Source organism: Pantherophis guttatus, chromosome 3 (assembly GCF_059756535.1).
Source record: "Pantherophis guttatus breed Tessera chromosome 3, ASM5975653v1, whole genome shotgun sequence".
Lineage (NCBI taxonomy): Eukaryota > Metazoa > Chordata > Lepidosauria > Squamata > Colubridae > Pantherophis > Pantherophis guttatus.
The window spans coordinates 49,512,843-49,532,720 of NC_142065.1; the positions used below are offsets into that span (position 1 = coordinate 49,512,843).

At 37.8% G+C, this 19,878-nt stretch overlaps 1 long non-coding RNA gene across 1 annotated transcript in view; it reads right to left on the minus strand.

Moving 5' to 3' along the window:
* Positions 1 to 19,878, minus strand: part of LOC117663949 (uncharacterized) — a 98,627-nt gene that overhangs the window by 34,760 nt on the left and 43,989 nt on the right. The gene's annotated exons all lie outside the window — the stretch shown is intronic.

Sequence of the window (19,878 nt, forward strand, 5' to 3'; positions counted from 1 at the left end):
CCTGGGAACATCTTTAATTCAAGATAGTTGTAATGAAAGTTTTGTTGTCCATCCAATTAGGATGATAAATATAATCAAGCCAAGGTTAGGGAAATGTATAGGATATGATTTTGAGGGATTGCAAATGGGAATTGAGGTTGGAAATCAAAATGGCATAATAAGCTACATTTGAATGTATGCCTGTAAGTCTCACAACTATTTCCAGTTTTACGCATTCTGTACTATTTAGGAAGCCTGCAAAATACATTTGATCAGCTACAATGGTGGAATTAAAGCTCAGTTATACCATCTTCAGTGTTTTTACACATGATCACCTATTGCTTTTAACAGAAAGTTATAAATAACCCTTTATAATAAGGTTAACCAGCCTGCAATTGATCGGTAAACTGATTCCTCGGCTAGCCATAGAGGAAGGGGCTTTCTAGAGCAAGTTGCCTACTCGGTTTTATAAGAAAGATGAAACTGCTCTATGCCTGTATTGTCCCTTCACTTATATGCCTGCACCCATCTGCATGCAATTGAAAACCCATAATGTAAAGAAGCCTGTATGCATAATTTGCAAATGCAAATTTTAGCTCCTTTTAGAAGTAAAAGTGTAAGAAGGACCAAGGGGAAAAATAATGAACGAGCATCACAATGCAGGTAGTCATCATTAAATGACTGATTTATTTAGTAACCATTCACAATTGCAAATAACCTTGTGACCATCCTCACATTTATAACCTTGATAGGCCTTAAAGCAAAGGAAAGCTGAAGTAAGATCATTAGCACAATCATAGTTTCATTTAGTGACCACTTCACTTACTGACAAATTGCTGTCCCAATTGTGGTCACTAAGCAAGTGCTACCTAAACAAGCTGTGCCCATTTTATATATGTGTCACAATATTATTACTATGTACAGTACATAAGGGTGGAGCTTGCATCACCATGCTTCAATACTGATTTTATCATTCTGGTGAAACTGATGGAATGTGAACAAATGTCAAGGAATGTTATGAGGCACGCATAATATTGGAAGCACAATATAGACTTACCTTGCTGAATGAAGATTGGAACCTGAAGCCAGTTTGAGACTGGTCTGCAAAATACAGTATGGATGAACTGTGATTTGGTACCAATACTTGGAATATTACTCTATCTTTGGGGGCTTACACAATATTACTCAACCACAGAGGTCATACTTTGAGATACTATGTGGCCCAAATTACATGTTAGGTTAGGCACAAATTTAAATATATAATTACTGCAAATTTGAATTGTTGCATTTCTAAATTATATGGTTTGTTTTTTTTACAAATTACAGCCACATTTTTGGGATGGAAGATATTTATCTTGAATGATGTAGACTACTAGGTAGTCACCAGCTACTAATTTGTCATTCTTCTTTGTTAAGAAAACTCAACTATCTTATCCTCAACCAGACTAGGATTATTACATAGGAGATGATATATAATCCTTTTCCTATGTACTCATTTCCCAGTCATAAATTGCTCTTCTTAGCCATAATGGTGTTATTTGTTTACTTCAAATAGCTTAATTCACAACACATTTTAAGGGGAGGCGGACGACTAGCAAAAAATAACAGCCTTGGGGAAAATTTATAATTTAAAAAAATGTATCAGGAGAAAGCAAAATCTTCTTCCAAAATCACAGTGGCTGGTATAGAACATACCAGGCATTATATCAAGCATTATATCAGAATTATATCAGAAATTCCCACAGATAGGGGACAGTGTCTTTTAAATAAAGGCTTTGCAATATTGCCTTCACATAGAGTTAATAAAAAGAAATTTCCAATGTTCAAAAGTGCACTGAATTTCATATGGACCAAAACACACAATTGTCCTTCAAAATAATACATTAAGAACTTCTGTATACAGTGTTTTACTTTTTCAAAAGCAGAGGCTATAAATTAATGTAGATCCTGGATTGGAGGGATGATTACTGTATGAAATCCTATTGAACTTCATTTACTGCTGATAAAAGTAAAAGATCATTCCCAGAAACAGGATTTTATTTTCTTCATTTCTAACCAGCCAGGTACTCCTAACCAATTCCCCTGTACTTTTCAGCATTCTGTACCAGGAGATTATCTCTTTATTGGCCCCAGGCACAGAACAAAAATAGTTGTTGCACAGAAGAGCTTGCTGTTAAGATAAAAGGTAAGATATGACCACAAGTGGGTACAGACAGTGAACAAGGAGCTAAGGAAACAAAAAAGTAATAACCGTCTTGCATCATCCCTTACTATTCTGCTGCACATCTGCAGCTTACTAACAATGCCCATTGACTCTTGCCCTCCAGACTGTGCTCTTGCTAAGTGGCTCATTGAATGAGAAGCTCACAGCCAAGGTAAGAAAGCCAGAGATAGCTTGCCAGGGCCTGCCTGACCTACAGTGGACTGTTCTGTTTCCACCAACTGCTCAATATAAAGGAAGTATCTTTTATTGTGTCAAGGATTTGTGGTTTCCCCTATGGCCATGGCTGGTACTTGACAGAGACTCCTCTCTTGGCTCTTGTGGGTTTTGTTTAAGTGCTTCTAGAAAAAGCCCCTTTATCACTTTTAAGAGTCTGTTGCCCTGGTTTCTTATCCTGGCCTGAAGGCCATTCTTTCCTTCTTTCTCATCTTCGACCTCAGGTTCAAGAGTGCCAGACCTCCCTGGTTTAAAGGAGACTCTGGCAGCAGGAGGTCCTGTGAGTGTGGGAAAGGCCAAGAAGGCAGAGATGTCCACAGCTTTTCAGAAGCAAACAGTAAATCATAAGGAGTAAAAAAAGCAAAAGAGAGAGAGAGAGAGAGAATAATTCAACAGAAATATATTTTTCTTCTTTTAATCTTATAACCAATTGATAATCTATAATAGATACTGTAGGTAAGTAGGTATTTATGAGTATTGATTGGAAAGACAGACAGACAGATATTATTCCAGTAAATCAAGAATATTAAAATACAGATGTTCACTTTATATAGTATTCAGTGCTCTAATTTTAAAAGAATGAAGAGAGGGAGGGAGGGAGGGAGGGAGAGAGGAAGGAAGGAAGGAAGGAAGGAAGGAAGGAAGGAAGGAAGGAAGGAAGGAAGGAAGGAAGGAAGGAAGGAAGGAAGGAAAGTAGATCTTGTACTCCTTCCAGATATAATTAATTTGGGAAATATGTAACAGTGATAAAAGAAAAGCAACATGATACACTGGTGCTAAACCACAAATTATTTTCATTTTAATGAAAAATTGAAATTTGTCATTTCGGTAATATTGACTGGGGAATAAGAAGATCCTCAGTTCACAGAACTCTATCATATTTGTAAGTAATACTAGGGGCAAGTATCAACCACAAAATGTTCAAACTCTGATTTGACAATATGGAAAACAGAACAAATAGATTGAAGTTGATTTGAGAAACACAGTAGCTAATCACCTTCAAAAGCAAAGAGAAGTGTGATTTGAAAACCCAAAATGTGATTATCAGTGCAATTTCATGAATAGCTATTACAGGACTTTTTTACTTTTTGAGAGCATTCGATAAACCTGGTGATGTTATAAAGCCAGCCAAATTTCAAATAAATAATTGTAGAGATTTTAGTATACCTTTAAATGGTGATGCCGCTTAAAAGGAAAATGTCTATACTTTTTTTAAAAAAAAGATAATAATAACATAGGCAAAGTTGCCCCTTCAATGGCATAAAAACCTGCTAAGAGACAGACAGATAGATAAATGTATGGAAAGTTATGCAACAGAATTTTTTAGAACCTTAGAATAATTGACAATAATTCACACTATTGTTTCTTGAACTATCTATATACAGCAGAAAATTTAGAGCTGTCCTTAGGTATGAAACCTTACAAATTAAAGGATAGGTGTGGAACTCCCTATCACACTACAGTTGTATGATAAGGTAAGCTATAAACAAACTTTGTTTCTAAGTAGTTTCACTCAGGATTAGGAACAATTGCATGCATATGAAGTGGATGTGATTACTAGTAGGTTAGTCCCCACTAACCTAATTTGGCATGTCATGGAAATGTACATTTAATAAAATAAAATGGGTTGTGCTTTAATTTAAAATAAAATTAAAGCACAACCCATCTAACAAATAAGTGACTACAAATAATGAACAAACTACCGTGAGATAGGGCAGTAAGATTAAAACAATACATGCACAAAGGTACCAATGAACGAACACAAAATCCAATTAGAAATGTGAACTATTTTTTTTTTAATGAAGGCAAAAATACAATAATGGTAAGGTGGAAAGGAGGAGACACTGCAAATGCAACTGAAGTCTAATAAGACATGGGACAAACTAATGAACAATACAAATAAATAAGACTACATATGAAGGAAAGAGCAGAGCATGGATTAAAAATAACACTAAGGAACAAACTGGGAAACCCCAAGATCAGGAAGATGCGCACTCTACAAATAATTTATTTCCTGCTGATTCTGTCAAGGCTTTTTAAACATTGCTGCTCAAATGAAAAGAATGCCCTCTGGAGTGCTCTTAAGTGCCTTTTGAATAGAAAGATAGGATATAATGGTAATAATAATTGAACACCAAGAAGTAGATGACAAAGAATTATAGACAATTCAACATTTCTCTTCTAAAGAATTGTATGGAAAGCCATTCTATAAACCAATCATTCAAATCTTTTCCTTCTTTTTTTATCTTGGCATTGTTTTTATATGGGAATCGAAAGGTAAAGTACTGTTTAAAACTGAATTTATTTAGCATGTAAGTAAGTAAACTAGAAAGGACTCAAATTCTGCAGATGTGCTGAATCCAGGTTTGGTACTGATTGGTTCAAAAGAAGTGTTCCCCATTGCAGGATTTGCTTTTTAACAAAGAAATGCAGGTAACTGTTTTGAAACAGAAACAAATAAAATACCATTCATAATCCCACGGCTGGTAGCATATAAACTGTGTGTGTGTGTGTGTGTGTGTGTGTGTAAAGTAAAATAAAATAAAATAAAATAAAATAAAATAAAATAAAATAAAATAAAATAAAATAAAATAAAATAAAATAGTAAAAGTTATATCCCAGCCTGCCGTGGAGAACTAAGATCACTGTGAAATTGTCTGAAGCATTTGGAATACTTCTAAATCTAATTCACATCCCAATAACATTGTAAGCCATCCTCTGCCTTAAGACTCATTTTATCAAGAGTCTAAAATTAGCCAATAGTACCAGTGAGCAGAAGGGAAATCTGCATGTTGTTTTGGCCCCCTGATTCCAACTCCAAAAATTCTACCTGTTCTTTTTGGTCCTCCAGACCTGATCTGTCTCTGACCATTTACCTTTTCCACTCATTCATTTTTTTTTCTCATCCTAGTTTTACCTTCCCTCTCTTCCTTTCTCTCTCCCTTTTCCCCTCCCTTTGCGGCTTGCCAACTGCCAGCGGATGACATCTCCTTTCATGTTTGGGGCTGAGGAGAGGCTCTGAATGTTCGTTTGATTCCGTTAAGATAATAGCTGGTTCGCTGTCAGATGCAGACTGATCAGTTAAAACCTTAATCACTGCCTGTCTACTCACATGGCACTTATTTTTTAAGAGATTAATCCCCTAAGCACCACACCAGCATACATTCAGGATAGAGAAGAAAAAGGCTGAGTTTTATATTATTATTTGATGTTTGTTTCTTTCCCTCTTTTCTTTCATATTTTTAAACGACTCTTTGTCTCTCTCTTTTAAAATTCTTTTCTTTTTAATCTGGTTGTTGAAAGGCATTTGACCTTTCCACCTTAGAACATCTCTTCCATATGATAGAAGAGTCGGTGTAGAAAATGAAATGATGGAAAGAAATACCCAATGGTTCGCTTGTAACTGGCTGCTACTGGAAAACACCAGTGAAAGAGATTTTAGAAGAGAAATTGAAGAATATTACAGTGGCTTTTTCCTCATGGTCTTATCATCTATCAAACCTGTTTTCCCCTCATCTGCTATTGCCATCTCTCAACTTTGGAAGTCTCGGCTGGCTTTGAGATCTAAAGGGCTACACAGGAGGATGGCTCCATGAGAAGTTTAAGGATTTCAAGGCTAAATTGCACATATACCTAACATAGGCATAACATCTCTCAACAGTTTTACCAGTGCAAAAAGATCTGCAGGAGGCTGTCAGTCTGAGCAGAGAAATGATGAGGGGATGGACTGCTTCTCTCTTGGCAGTTCTCCCCTCTCAAAATCAAATCTTTGCTCCCACAGATGGAAATGCTGTTTTTAGAGGGAGACAGTTGGGATGAGGGAATTTTGAAGAGGGATACTATAGGAAGAAAAAACACTAAGGAGTCTTCCCCTCTCCATTGGTCCTCTATTCAATTAGAAATGTCTGCATCCCTGCATTTCATTTTTAAAAAACAGTTGAAATTCAGGTAGCTACAGTACAAATGTTTGTCATGTATCGATCCAACGCCCCTATTCACATGACACAGGTGAGTAATGATTCCCTTCCTCATTATCACCATTATGTGCTGATAGCATATTTTCTAAGGGTTTGTTGGGTGATTACCATGTTTTAGTACTCTCAGTTAATCATTTCTTTCTTCCTTCCTTCTACTTTTTTTAATCTCTGGAGGGGGAAAAATAAAATAAAAGTCCATGGTGATATAGGCTGGAACTGACTGACAGATTCATGTAGTATTTATACCCTCACTCAACTGCTGAGCCTTTTTTCATATCACATGGAACCACAAGGGTGAAAATCAAAATGGCCACAGAGATGTAACTCAGGGGCCTTCCTAAGATTTCATCTCAATTGTAAATTTGAGAAGGGGAGCTAATTCTCTGGTAGTTTGTAAGAAATTAATTCACCAGGGAAAATTAGTTTGGACCTAAAAAGTCTGGGTCTGTTTGAACTAAAATGATTCATTCAGTATTAATTGATTGGGTCAATCAATTCTGTTTTGAAGCTTACCCGACATATTTACTTCCTCTGCCCAATGACTAGGTGAAGTATATCATGAAACAGGCTCAGTAAATGAACAAATTGGCAAGCAATATTACTATTGGATGATATGCTATAATGACTGTCTGAATCCACCCAGTGAATGAAAACCTGAATATCAGGCGAGGTAACTTTTAATTAAAAACTAGTAACCAAAATTCTAATAGTAGAGAAGTCAAAAGTAATGACTCCATGAATGGATAGAAGATTACCAGGATCTCTGCATTTGAGAGGGCTGTCTTCTAAGTCTGCAGCAAAACGTTGGTATGCTCACACATAGAAACACAACCTTGGAATTAATTGGACTACAGAAAATGTTTATTGTTGCAATGTAACATGAACACACATCTTCAGTTGTGTGAAGTTTGCTTCTCTTCTGCCTGAGGCTTTAAGAAATAGTTGGGAATTATACCACAAATCTTCTGAGCCACCTTTAACCTATGATATATTATATGTTGGATTGAGGAATTTCCCTATAGCTTCTGTACAGCCACCAGTTTCCTCCTTTGGTGACCATCATTTTTTTAGCAATATAATTAATTGTTATAAGATCATATATCATGAGACAATGTGAGTGTGGTACATGTAGAATTAACAGTTTGAAAGAGGGTAATGGCTTAAGTGTAGTGTTTCTATTAGGTATAGCAAGAGCACGTAGACTTTACAGTGCTTTACAGCCCTCTCCAAGTGGTTTACAGAGTCAGCATATTGGGTCCTCATTTTACTCACCTCAGAAGGATGGAAAGCTGAGTCAACCTTGAGCCTGGTGGGATTTGAACTGCCAAATTGCAGGCAGCCGACAATCAGCAGAAGTAGCCTGCAGTACTGCACTCTAACCACTGCATCACCAAGGCTCTTATGACCATTTACTGCACCCCTTTGTGCCTTCATTTCAACTACATGCTCCACAATATATTCCACACTACCTATGTACAACACTTAATTTCAAAATGACTATGTAACTTTGAAGTCCATAAAAAATGGAGGAAATGGCCACCGAGAATGCATACCATCTAATATTTAGCAATAGCAATAGCACCTATATTTATATACTACTCCATAGTGCTTTACATCAGGGGTCCCCAATTCCCGGGCCGTGGACCATTACCAGGCCATGGTTTATTCGCAACTGGGCTGCACTGGCAACAGTCTGGCATACATGCACACATGCACATCTCAACTTGTGCAAACAGTGAGCCAGTGCATGCACACATCCATGAGCAGTTTGATTTACAGTCAAGCTCTGTGTGCATGCCAATGTGCGCCGGCCTGCCATTTGCGTGAGTTGAGCTGCATGTGCACGTTGGCCTCCTGCTCATGCAGCCCAGTTCCCCTCTCCCCTCCAGCCGGGCCACCAAGCTGCGAAGGTTGGGGACTCCTGCTTTACAGAATTCTCTGTGAGCCTATTGCCTTCAACAATCCGGGCCTCATTTTACTGACCTCGGAAGGATAGAAGGATCAGTCAACCATGAGCCAGTTAGAATCAAACTCCTGACTGTGGACAGAGTTAGCTTGCAATACTGTGTTCTACCCATTGCGCCACCATGGCTCCTAATAGTTGTTCTCTGAACTAATCTCCCTTCCATATTATCCATGAATTTGGAAGAACAACATAAAGGAGAAAAACTAGTTTGAGCAAATATGTTTCTTTCAGCTAAGTTTGTTTGTTTGTTTGTTGACTGTGAGTGGCTTATATGATAAGTTAAAAAATAAGAACACATGAAAATCACAAAAATGTTCAAACACCCAGAAGGACTATACAAAACACTTTTAAAAACACTGTCAAGGACAAACCAACAGGAGCTCAACAGCTATCCTACCCCCAGACCTGGGAGCAAAGCCAATTTTTCAATGATTTTTGAATACCATCAGCAGTATGAAACTCTGAAGACATTCTGCAACAGAGAGTAGGCACTGCAACAGGAAAGTAAATGGTGAAGTCATCAAACATATCAGAAAACAGTCTGATAAAAACAAGAATGGTGCATGAGAAGTTAATAGAATTAGAATCTGTGAGGGCAAAAATAAAAATCAGAATCATTTCCAATGTTGAATCCAGAACCTTCTCACAGCAATTGTTGAAGAAAAAAAAATGTGGTGACCCTTATGGGTGTTTCTATAGACTTGACTGATAACGAAATAGAATGTTCTCCTCACCAGCCCAGCCCAAGTGAGAGGTTAATAGGAACATAAATAATTCAGTGTGCCATGGTTGATAAAAAGGACAGTGAAGAAGTACATGCAAAACTGTCTTGATCATCCCATCTGTTCAGAGTCAAGTCTAATGGCAGTGCATTATTAAGACCATGGCAACATGTTGAGTGTGGGTAATGAAAACCCTCTTCTGTGTGGGGCTGCGGGCAAATTAGATATTATAAAAAATAATTAGGGAAAAAGAAAAGTGCTATCACAGTGGCCACTACTGAGACAATTAGGGGTTTTGCTCCTATCTCTGCAGGTCCAGATCCAGAATTCACTTCTATGGCCTATAGGAAAGCCCTTATGGGCCTTGATTTAATTAAAGAATGAGACAAAGGGCCGAAATAATTCAAGTCAAACCTATGCTTTTCTTTCAAAAGGAAATAAACTTTTGAAGGAAAAGTATTATCTGGGCTAAAGAACCATCCAAAGAGGCCAACATTTTAATCAGCTGGATCTCATATAAGCCCCTGTGGAGACCAAACCTAGTTCCAATTGAAGAAAAGTGTTACACGCACACACTGAGGAACACACAGCGTATAGCATAAGAACTAAGATGATATTTCTTCCAGTGCTTTCTTATCTTAGATTCAGAGCTAGCTTCATAAAGCAGAAGAATCAGCACCTTAGGTCTGATTAATTGTGGCCAAGCCATAGTTGATGCCATTATGACTAAAAAAAAAATTAAATTATGGCACTGGAAGCCCTCTGAGAGCTAATTCTTTTGTGTGTTTCCCCGTAAAAGTGAATGCTTGGCTAAACCTCCTGAATACATGAAGTCCTTGACTGGTATGGACAATATGCATTTTCTAGTTGTGAAGGTAATGAGCATGTTGTTAGTAAATATGACCATTTTTGTTTTAGCGCAATTTTAAAATAATTTAGAATAATAATTTAAAAATTACAAGGTAGTCTTTGATTTACAACAGTTCATTTAGTGACTGAAAAAAGTGACTTAATCACAGTTACAACCTTTGCGGCATCCCCATAATCATGTGATCAAAATTCAGATGCTAAAGTCCTATTTATAACCATTGCTGTGCCCCAAGTGATTCCATTTTGTGATTTTCTGACAAGCAAAGTCAATGGGAAAGTCAGATTCACTTAACAACATGTTACTAACTTATCAATTCCAATGGTTCACTCAACAACTGTGGCAAAAAAAGTCATAAAATGGGCAAAACTCACTTAACAAATGTCTCACTTAACAACAGAAACGTTGGGATCCATTGTGGTCGTAAATCAAGGACTACCTGTACTAGCAAATGATACTAGGTCTTGGCAGGTCAGCTAAAAGTTGAGTTATGTAATGAATCGAATGACTACATGGTCAGTACAAAGGAGAAAAATAATAATAATGAAACTCAGCTTTAGATAAAACATTAATAATCTAGCTGAAATTTAAAAAAATAAAAAGAAAGGGAGCAATTATATACTCTTATTTAATCCTTTTGACTTGGGAATAGAAGCAAAAACACTTCTAAAGATAACCCATCTGACCTGGATATGGTTGCTCTTATTCAATATCTCAATAAGTGAAAATGAATGCCAAAGTATAGTTGTAATTGTCTATATACCTCATAGTCTTTTTCTAAATACTGAATCAAAAGCCAACTTCAAACTTATGAAGACATAAGAAAGAGCAACGTATGGATAGCTAGAATATTTCCCACTAGATGATGCAGAACTATACATTGGTTGAAGGTTGACCATTCAGACCTAAAGGCAACTTCTTCTCAGCTAGTAACTTGTCTTGAATTTTCAATCAACAAATTTCCTATATACAGTAGATTTATTGGCATATAGTTGTGGCTAATACCCAAAAGGCCCAAAATTAAATAGATTGGTTTTCTAACCCTTCTTGAATATTGGAGTTGTTAAGGAGAGCCACCATTCCATAGGCATCTGAAAAGAATAGTCAGTTTCTATACTTATAATAGGGAAGCTAGTCAGAAGATTTTGAGGATGATTGGACCAAAAGCCATCAAAATATGGTGGAAATTTTCTCCTTAAGCTGGTTCCACCAGTTTTCCCCAGTTGGCCATCCATACCTTCTCTTTTGTTTCTCTTCAATGACCCTGTAAGGTTTTTTTTGTTCAGATCTCATACAATTCTCTGCAGGAAGACTTCAGCATTATTTTTAAATTTTTTATGATGTCAACACGAGTTTCATTCCCACTTTAGGCCTTATTCCACAATATTCACAAGAATCAGATAATGTGTTCTCCCCTACTTTTCTGACCTTTTGCTATCATTTGCTGTCATAGACCTAGTTAGTATTTGTGTGGAAAACTTTCAGGAACTCTGCGGGTACCACTGTTGCCACGAAGACATGTTATGATTAAGGGATAGCTAAGATATGTTTAAAGTAGGCCCAAGACATTTCATTAACTGAAGTGAAGGAAAGAGTTCCCCTCATTTCACAAACTAGAGAATTGAGACCAGATTACTACAGCCTATATATAAACATGAGCCAGCAGTGAACAATAATTTCATTGTTGGCAACAGAGAAAGCAAGTTCTCAACTACAGCAGAAGATATTAAACTCACTTATGAACTATAATGGGAACAGCATGAAAGTAATTGCTGCTGCTTCCATACCCTTTTTGAGTGTTTCCTGAATGCTACAAATGCTACACATTTGTATAGCAAATACAAATGAGAGACTAGGGGAGATGCTGACAGCTAATACCTTGACATAGATTAATTATAAATAAGGGGCAAGTCAGGAGAGATTTACTGGGCAGATATATTCAATGGGGCAATTCCCCTCTTGCCTAATGAATCAGCTCCCACTGGACTCAGTTGCTTTCTAAGATGGCTGTGTATTCTAACATGCCTTTGACAAATCTGAGCATCAAGAGACAAAAGAAAGAGAAATCCTTTGGTTTCCAAAGTTGTTCCAGGGGCTGGGCAGGCTGACTTATAATATCAGATATAAACACTGTCATTGTATTATCCATTAGTGAGCAGAGAAGATAGCAGTGCCAACTCTCTATGTTGCTAAGGCTAAAAGTCCATGGCTAGGAAAACTGCAAATGGAACACATCCTGGCTAAAGCTAACATATAAGGGGGGTTGTTGAGTGGAAGATAAAAGGAAGACATCTGTTTGCTTTCTTCTTGTTGAACGGTTTGTGGGGGAGGGCACTGATTTTGTTTGCTAATTGATGCTGCCTTTTAATAGTATTTTCCTACATAGGTTTAATAAAATAAAAGCCCCTATTAATAGAATACCATTTTCCAATACAGGTCAAGTTGTTAGTTGACTAGCATGTATAACTCTATAGTCTGTGTCTTCAATTTAGTACTCAGGGCTGATAGTGGGCCTGACAGCATGTTCCTTGGTGCCCTCCAAACTCCCTGACCTATCTAATGCTATTTTTTCTAGAGTCTTCTAATTAAATAATTGGAAAGCAGTTTGCCACAGAGCAAATGCCTAGCCTCCACATAACCCATATTTCCAAAATGGTATCTGAGTACCACATAGATCCCAAAGGCATTCTTAGAAAACCTATTTAGTTATTTGATATATACCCAGCAGAGCATTTGTTCTGCTCTGGCAAGTAGTCAAGGTGGCTAATAAAATTTAAAAGAGAGAGGGGGGGAGGGAGAGAGAGAGAGACTACGATTACAATGGATTCTAAAATTATTTAACAATTAAAAATCTGATGGAACTGACACCAAGAGAATGGGAGCCTAATGCAACTCCAAAGGAAGCATATTTCATATCCTGGGAAGAATGCAGCAAGAGGTCCTTTCGCATGTGCCCCAGGCAGGGAGTAGTTTCTTGAGTTCCACCTGCAGATCTTAACAGCTGAACAGATTCATTACCGTATATAAGAGGTAATCCAGTAGATACCGAGGGAAAAGCCATATAAGGCTTTAAAAGTCAATAGCAAAACCTTAAATGGTGCCAAATAAGCAATCAGATGTTCTTTCAGTATAATTATTATAACATCCTCTTGCACCAGTTAAGCCTCTAGATGCCATTTGTTGCACAATGTACAATTTCTGGACACTTTTGTGAGGACGTGTAGGATGCCCTGTAGTAGTCAAGATAGTAGGAGGCAGGAATACACTGCTTTCTATTATATGGCAAACATTTGATGAAAATATTTTTAACATCTCTCAAATTCCACATGTGCCCATGGTCCAAAAAGTCAAATATCCCCTACTTGACAAGGTGCTTGAAGCAGACTTCATGAAGAAATAAGAGGAAAATGGATATTAACAAAGAAAACATTAAACTGATCACTTTATTCTGTCTTTTATTTCAAAATGTACTTTTTACAGAGTTGCATTCACAAATGCAATATCCCTCTCTCGTTATAGATATTAGCATGCAATGTATAATTTTCTTTATGTTTTAGGATTGGAACCATTTATGAGTATAAATTCCAAAATCTACCATCCTCCTGGAAATAAGGGTTATCATAAAGACTAACAATGGTGATAGCGCTTAGACTTATATACTGCTTCTCAGTGTTTTACAGCCCTCTCTAAGTGGTTTATAGAGTCAGCATATCACCCCCAACAATCTGGATCCTCATTTTTCCAATCTCGGAAGGATGGAAGGCTGAGTCGACCTTGAGCCGCTCAGAATCAGACTCCTGGAGTGAGCAGTGATTGAGCCTCCAATACTGCATTCTAACCACTGTGCCACCACACCTCTTGTTATTCCATTCATTTAAAATGTTCTTATTAAACAACATGCTTATCATGTGACAACATCCCAAGGGAATTTAAGCATACATTTTTAAAAGTGTTTTAAACCCCAATTGCAAGGATTTATAATCAAAACAAAAACTTTTGAAATGAACAGATAACATGCTGCTTCACACCACTTTTCCAAAATAAGCTGTGCAATCATCTTCTATGCTGCAACAAAACACTGGGGAAAATGTCTTCTGATAAAATAAATCTTTTGGAAGGGCATGTTACTAATTTATTTACAGAAAGATTTATGCTCTACAAACATAAAAATCATAAGAACCTAGTAAATTTTAAAAATCCACAGAAAGAAAATTTATTAAATACTGAAAATCTAAATGCAGTTCAAAAATAAGCAATTTCAGAAAGAAAAACAAAATGAGCAAATAGCTTGGTGTTGAAAAGACGAGGTATTTCCACCTTAGTAGAAGCACCCTGTCTTTATTCACATACATTTTATGGGGGGGGAGGTGCTGACAACATCATCCTTTACTTGTAACTTTATGTTTCGTCACTCCTTTTATTAAAGAAAAGAGGGGGAGCATCTACATGGTATTTTTTATTGGGTACCCAGCAAGTGTTCTACACATGAAAAGGCTGCTTTCCAGGTTGCCATACAACTAAAAACAAATGGCGGCAGCAGCACCCCAAAAAGCATCATGAAAATCAAAGTACAGGACAGGTACATACAAGAAAAGCTAGACTTGAAGCTTCTTCTTCTTCTTGGGCCATATCCATCATCGGACATTGGCGATCATGTTGGCAATCCTATTTTTGTCAACAGCTGCATGAAAAAGTGCTGCTGAGTTTTGTCCAAACTAGTCCGTTAGGTTTTGAAGCCATGATGTTCTTCTTCTGCCTGGACCTCATTTGCCTTCAATCTTTCCCTGGAGGATTAAGTGAAGGATGCCGTATTTTTCTGAGTGTCGTATGACATGTCCAAAATATTATTTCACATTTTAATGGCTTTGATGATTTCCCTTTGCTTTCCCAGGCAGCTTATCACCTCCTCATTTGTGATTTTGTTAACCCATCTTATACGTAACAGCCGCAAGACTTGAAGCTTGCAGGACCCAAATAGTGAAGACTCTCCAAACTGCCCAACTCTCACAACCAAGGAAGATGCTTGAAGATTTGCAAGAGGTGTTCTGTAAATTTAGTTGATCAGATTCTTTGCAGGAAGTCTTTGAAAGCAGACCTTAGTACAGTATAATCCATCACAATGATCTAATCTATATCATACTGAAAACAGGCCTTTAATTTGACCTTTTGAGGCGGGCAGTGTCTTCAAGTCAGCGTTGCCTCTGATTTCAGAAGTGGTTATAGTCAAGAGAGACTAAATACACAGCACAAAGAAATGCTGAAGATCATTGACAACATTTGGACTTCAACCCTCTATTTCTTCTATCTTGATGTTACCCAGAAGTTCTTCACTCAGCTGGACTCATAAAAGGGAAGATCTTTTTCCCACCAAGTCTTGTAAGTGCTTTACTAAAAATACAATGAAAATGTTGGTTTTCCAAAGGAAAATATATGACATCTTGCTCTGTGCTTGTAGCAAAGGGATAAATTCTAAGACCCCTTCCCTCTAAGGGGATAAATCCTTCAGGACAAATCACTAAGAACACCAGGGAACAACCACAAACCTATTGACCCCTTCCCCAGCCCACTGAAATTCTGTAGTGAACAAGTGGTCAGTCTAAGGTCAAAGGCCAATATGGGGCCAGGGAGTGCCACTTCCCTCCAGACCCATCTGCTTGTGCACAGACAGCACAGACCCTAAATATGCACTATTGATCAAGCTAAGGCTTTGAATGTGTCTTCCCCAGACAGTAGCAATTATCATAATCAAGCAGTTGACTCCAATTATGCCTTCCTCTCATTAAAGTCGAGGAGATGGCCATTGCCACAGCAGCAAAGCAAAAGTTCGCAGCCATGTCGCCTTTGCATATCTTAATTTAAAATGACAGAGTGTGACACCAGGGGCAGGTGACCCTGCCAGCCTTCAGCTGTTCGTGTGGCAACAATTTCAAACACCAAATTGCTCCCAGGCAGCCCTTGATTGGAGGTTCAAGACAGCTAGAGGAAAGGTGGGGGCAATAGAAGCTATTTAGGAGACTCAAACATTCTTCACAGCCTTATTTTTATATAGTAAATTTGCATTAGAGGCCACAATTCCTTATACCTCTTGATGCATCTTGTACCTTAGTGTATTTTCCATTTCTGATATTTCTTTTAGGAAGAGATGTATCTAGGTCTTTTCTAGCAACGTAAAAATAACCGAGTAAGAGCATTGACTTTCTTAATATTTACAGAAATATACTTGTATTCACCATCCCCCAGATAACTTCTTTAGCATTAATATAGATAACAATAGCACTTATACTGCTTCATAGTGCTTTACAGCCATCTCTAAGCAGTTTACAGAGTCAGCATAGTGCCCCCAACAATTTTACCAACCTCAGAAGGATGGAAGGCTGAGTCAACCTTGAGCCAGTGAGAATCGAACTCCTAGCAGTCGGCAGAATTAGCCTGCAATACCGCATTCTAACTGATGCGCCACCATGATACTGGGTATTTAGTGGGTTCTGCCCCTTTCCAATTCAGATTTAAAAATAAACCTTGTCCTGCCTATCCAAGACCTTAGTGGTAGAAGCCACATTGAAGTTACATGCACTGTAACATGAAATTATAATTTATATTATCCGTATAATGATATCACATATCATTTGTATCACACACAGCTGCTCCTTTGCCTCTTTATGGATTGCCTTATCCAGGATTCAGTGCATACAAAATAGCAGAAAACTTCAAAATCTCAAATCCAAATTAATTGGAAAAATAATTTCTCCCATCCTATTACAAAGAATCTGGAAATTTATACAAGCCAATCTTAGGCTACCTTTACCCAATCTGATAACCCCTGGATATGTTGGATTCTCATCTTGCAAAATTGTCAGTCAGAACCACAAAGGAGTGAATGAAAATTGTGATAGGTCTGCCCAGAGCAGTCTCCCTCCCTCCCTCCCTCCCTCCCTCTCTCTCTCTCTTTTGCACATAAACATGAAGCATTCAACTTCTGAAAACGGTGCAATGAGTGTGAGGTTGAGGATTTATCCTATAATTGCTAATCTCAGCTCCTCTCTCTGCCATTTCAAGTCTTTCAAGAATTTATGGAATTCTTTGTTCATTCTCACCCAGCCTGCTTTTTAAATAAGTTTTAAAGAGCACTTAGTTTCAGTTCACTTTTTATTGAAATGATAATGAATTAAAATTTAATGTATTTTTTTTTCTGTTTATGGTTTCTATGGAGCTAATTTAAATTGTTTGAGTAGCTACTTGGTTTTAACATTTAGTGGTTGATTTGAAATGTTTGATTATTTTATCAATGGGCCATCTTGAGAGGCAACAATGGCATGTGCACTCTATTTGTTCGACTGATTAGTAAGCATCATTTTGAATAGGTGGTAAAATACACTGCTCAAAAAAATAAAGGGAACACAAGGAGAAAATATCCGAGATCTGAATGAATGAAATAGCCTTATTAAATACTTCGTTCGTTACATACAGTAGTTTTGTGTTCCCTTTAGTTGTTTGAGCAGTGTATAAACTACTGTATGTAAAGAACAAAGTATTTAATAAGGCTATTTCATTCATTCAGATCTCGGATGTCTTCTGCTTGTGTTCCCTTTATTTTTTTGAGCAGTATATTTTCTATTCCTTAGTAGCAGAGAAGAATGCTAGAGTTTACTGTAGCAAATGAAAATGCCTCTCTTTTTTAAAAAATATTATATTCTTTACAAAGAACTGATCTGGGTGAAGCAGGAAATACATGGAACTATTGGGAGAGAGGCTGAGCTGTTAGCTACATCATTTTCTTCAGGTTCCCCAAAGAAGAGCAGCTTAAAAAAAGATCTGGTGGAAGCTGCAGGGCAAACCAAGCCCCCTACTTTCTTCAGCTATAATTCAGAACAGATTTTTGCCATATCATCAATGGCCCATTTTGTCTCCGTTCATGGTAAAGGTACTATAGCAGGGGTGAAATGCTCCCGGATCGGGCCGGATCGCCTGGTCTAGTAGTGATCTTGGCTAGTGGTTTGGCGATCCGGTAGCGATGGCAGAGCAAAGCTCGGCCCATCCGCCTGGGTATCATTATTTCCTGGTTTTAACCAGGAAGTAATGTGTTTTATACCTTCTGCGCGTGCGCAGAAGGTTTTGCGCATGCACAGATGGTCTGCGCATGCACGTGATGTGTGCACATCGCAAGCACTTCCAAAACCATTAAGGAAGGTAAGGAGATTTCACCCCTGAACTATAGGTGCTGAGATTGAATTGTATGTAGTTGGCTTGTTTAAAAAAATATAAAGATATAAACTCTATTCTAGAGGCAGGAATTAATGGAAGATTTTTAAAAATATTTTTTTTCTGGTTAATAATGAAACTGGGTTCACTAGTCGACATTAATAAGTATCCAGGTAATTCAGGAATCTGAAGATAAGCAATTTATGGCCCTTAGAAAATGTATTAGTGTTCTGCTTTATTCCCTCCAGTCACAGACTTCTGATTTTGCTCAAAACAAAACAACAACAGAACAGTACTGAAGAATTTGGAGGAGTTGAGAGCAGGTAGAGCCATCTGTACAAGGACTTTACCTCTCTGAGCAGTAAGGAGGGGGGGGAGGGCATGAAGGATCAGCTTACATAAGTGCTTTACCATATGAACAAATAATTTAGAGGTATTAATAGAGGTTAAAGTTTCCCAGGAATCCAAAACAGGCCCCTCAGTCACAGGTGGGTTTCTTCACTCACAGAGAGGGAGAGAGAGTAACCTGACACCAGCGAAAGATGACAGGAGGCAGAAACCCAGCCAGAATTTACACTATGCAAAGAGGGTGTGGTAGGTCTGCTCGCGTCCCAGCTGATTTATTAGCAGGCCTTCAAACAAAGGCTTTAGTAGGGAACGTCTGTCCAATGTGCTTTCTCCCTTGCTTCCATCATCACTTGAATAAGAGACACAGAGTGGCTGTGGAGACAAGATTCCAGTTGGGTTATGAGAAAACGGGGTGTAATCAGAAAGGAACAAAAAGTTAAAGAGTGGGGCCAATTCTTTCAATACATAACATATGCATATGTGTTTTACATCAATGTGCACAGTTTCACATTTAAAATGTGTAGTTGTGTACTTTAAATAAGCTTGAAGGGAGAAATTCAGTGTGCAGGAAAACACTATATCACATATTTAAAATAAAGATTGGACCCACCATTAAACAGAGACAGCCACTTAGCATATTTTTGGTATAATAAAAATGCAATAAATTGTTAGCCTATTTATTGTTTCTTTGTTGGATTCTTACCCACCTTGCTTTCAAAGAACGGATCTTATATTATTTAATTGGAACCAGCTGTAATCATTTTTAACAGACTCTTGATTACGGTGGATCTACTCTAACCATAGGTAACTAGCTTAAGTTCCACTTGATCCTATGCATTATATTTTTACAGAAGAGAGCTTATAAAGTATTCTGCTTTACATGCCTAAATAATTTGCTGTTTTCCTAACAGCAAAATATCTTAGACTATACTACTAAATAGAAAATATGACATGTAAGATATAGTAAGATTGTGCACACTCCAGGAGTGGGTTCTACTTACCTTTGCTACCGGTTCGCAACGGGGCCGTGCGCGCCCACTTGCTTCACTCATGCATGCGTGCGCTCTTCTGCACATGCGCAGAAGCATCTTGATGATGTTGGGATTGGTGGGCGGAGTCTCCCGCCAGTTTTACCACCGGTTCTATAGAACCGGTGCGAACCAGGGGCAACCCACCACTGGCGCACTCATATTCAGATCTCTTCCTGCTGAATTATTGCCACTCAAAACATCTACTTATCAACAATTGGCATATTGCAGGTGTGGTTCTGGAACTGTCATGTTTTATCTACTTTCATGGGGCATCTCCATGATGTGGTCATTTTAATATTGTGCTATAGCTATATTTTCCTTGAAATACTAAAGAGTAATACAATCTCAACA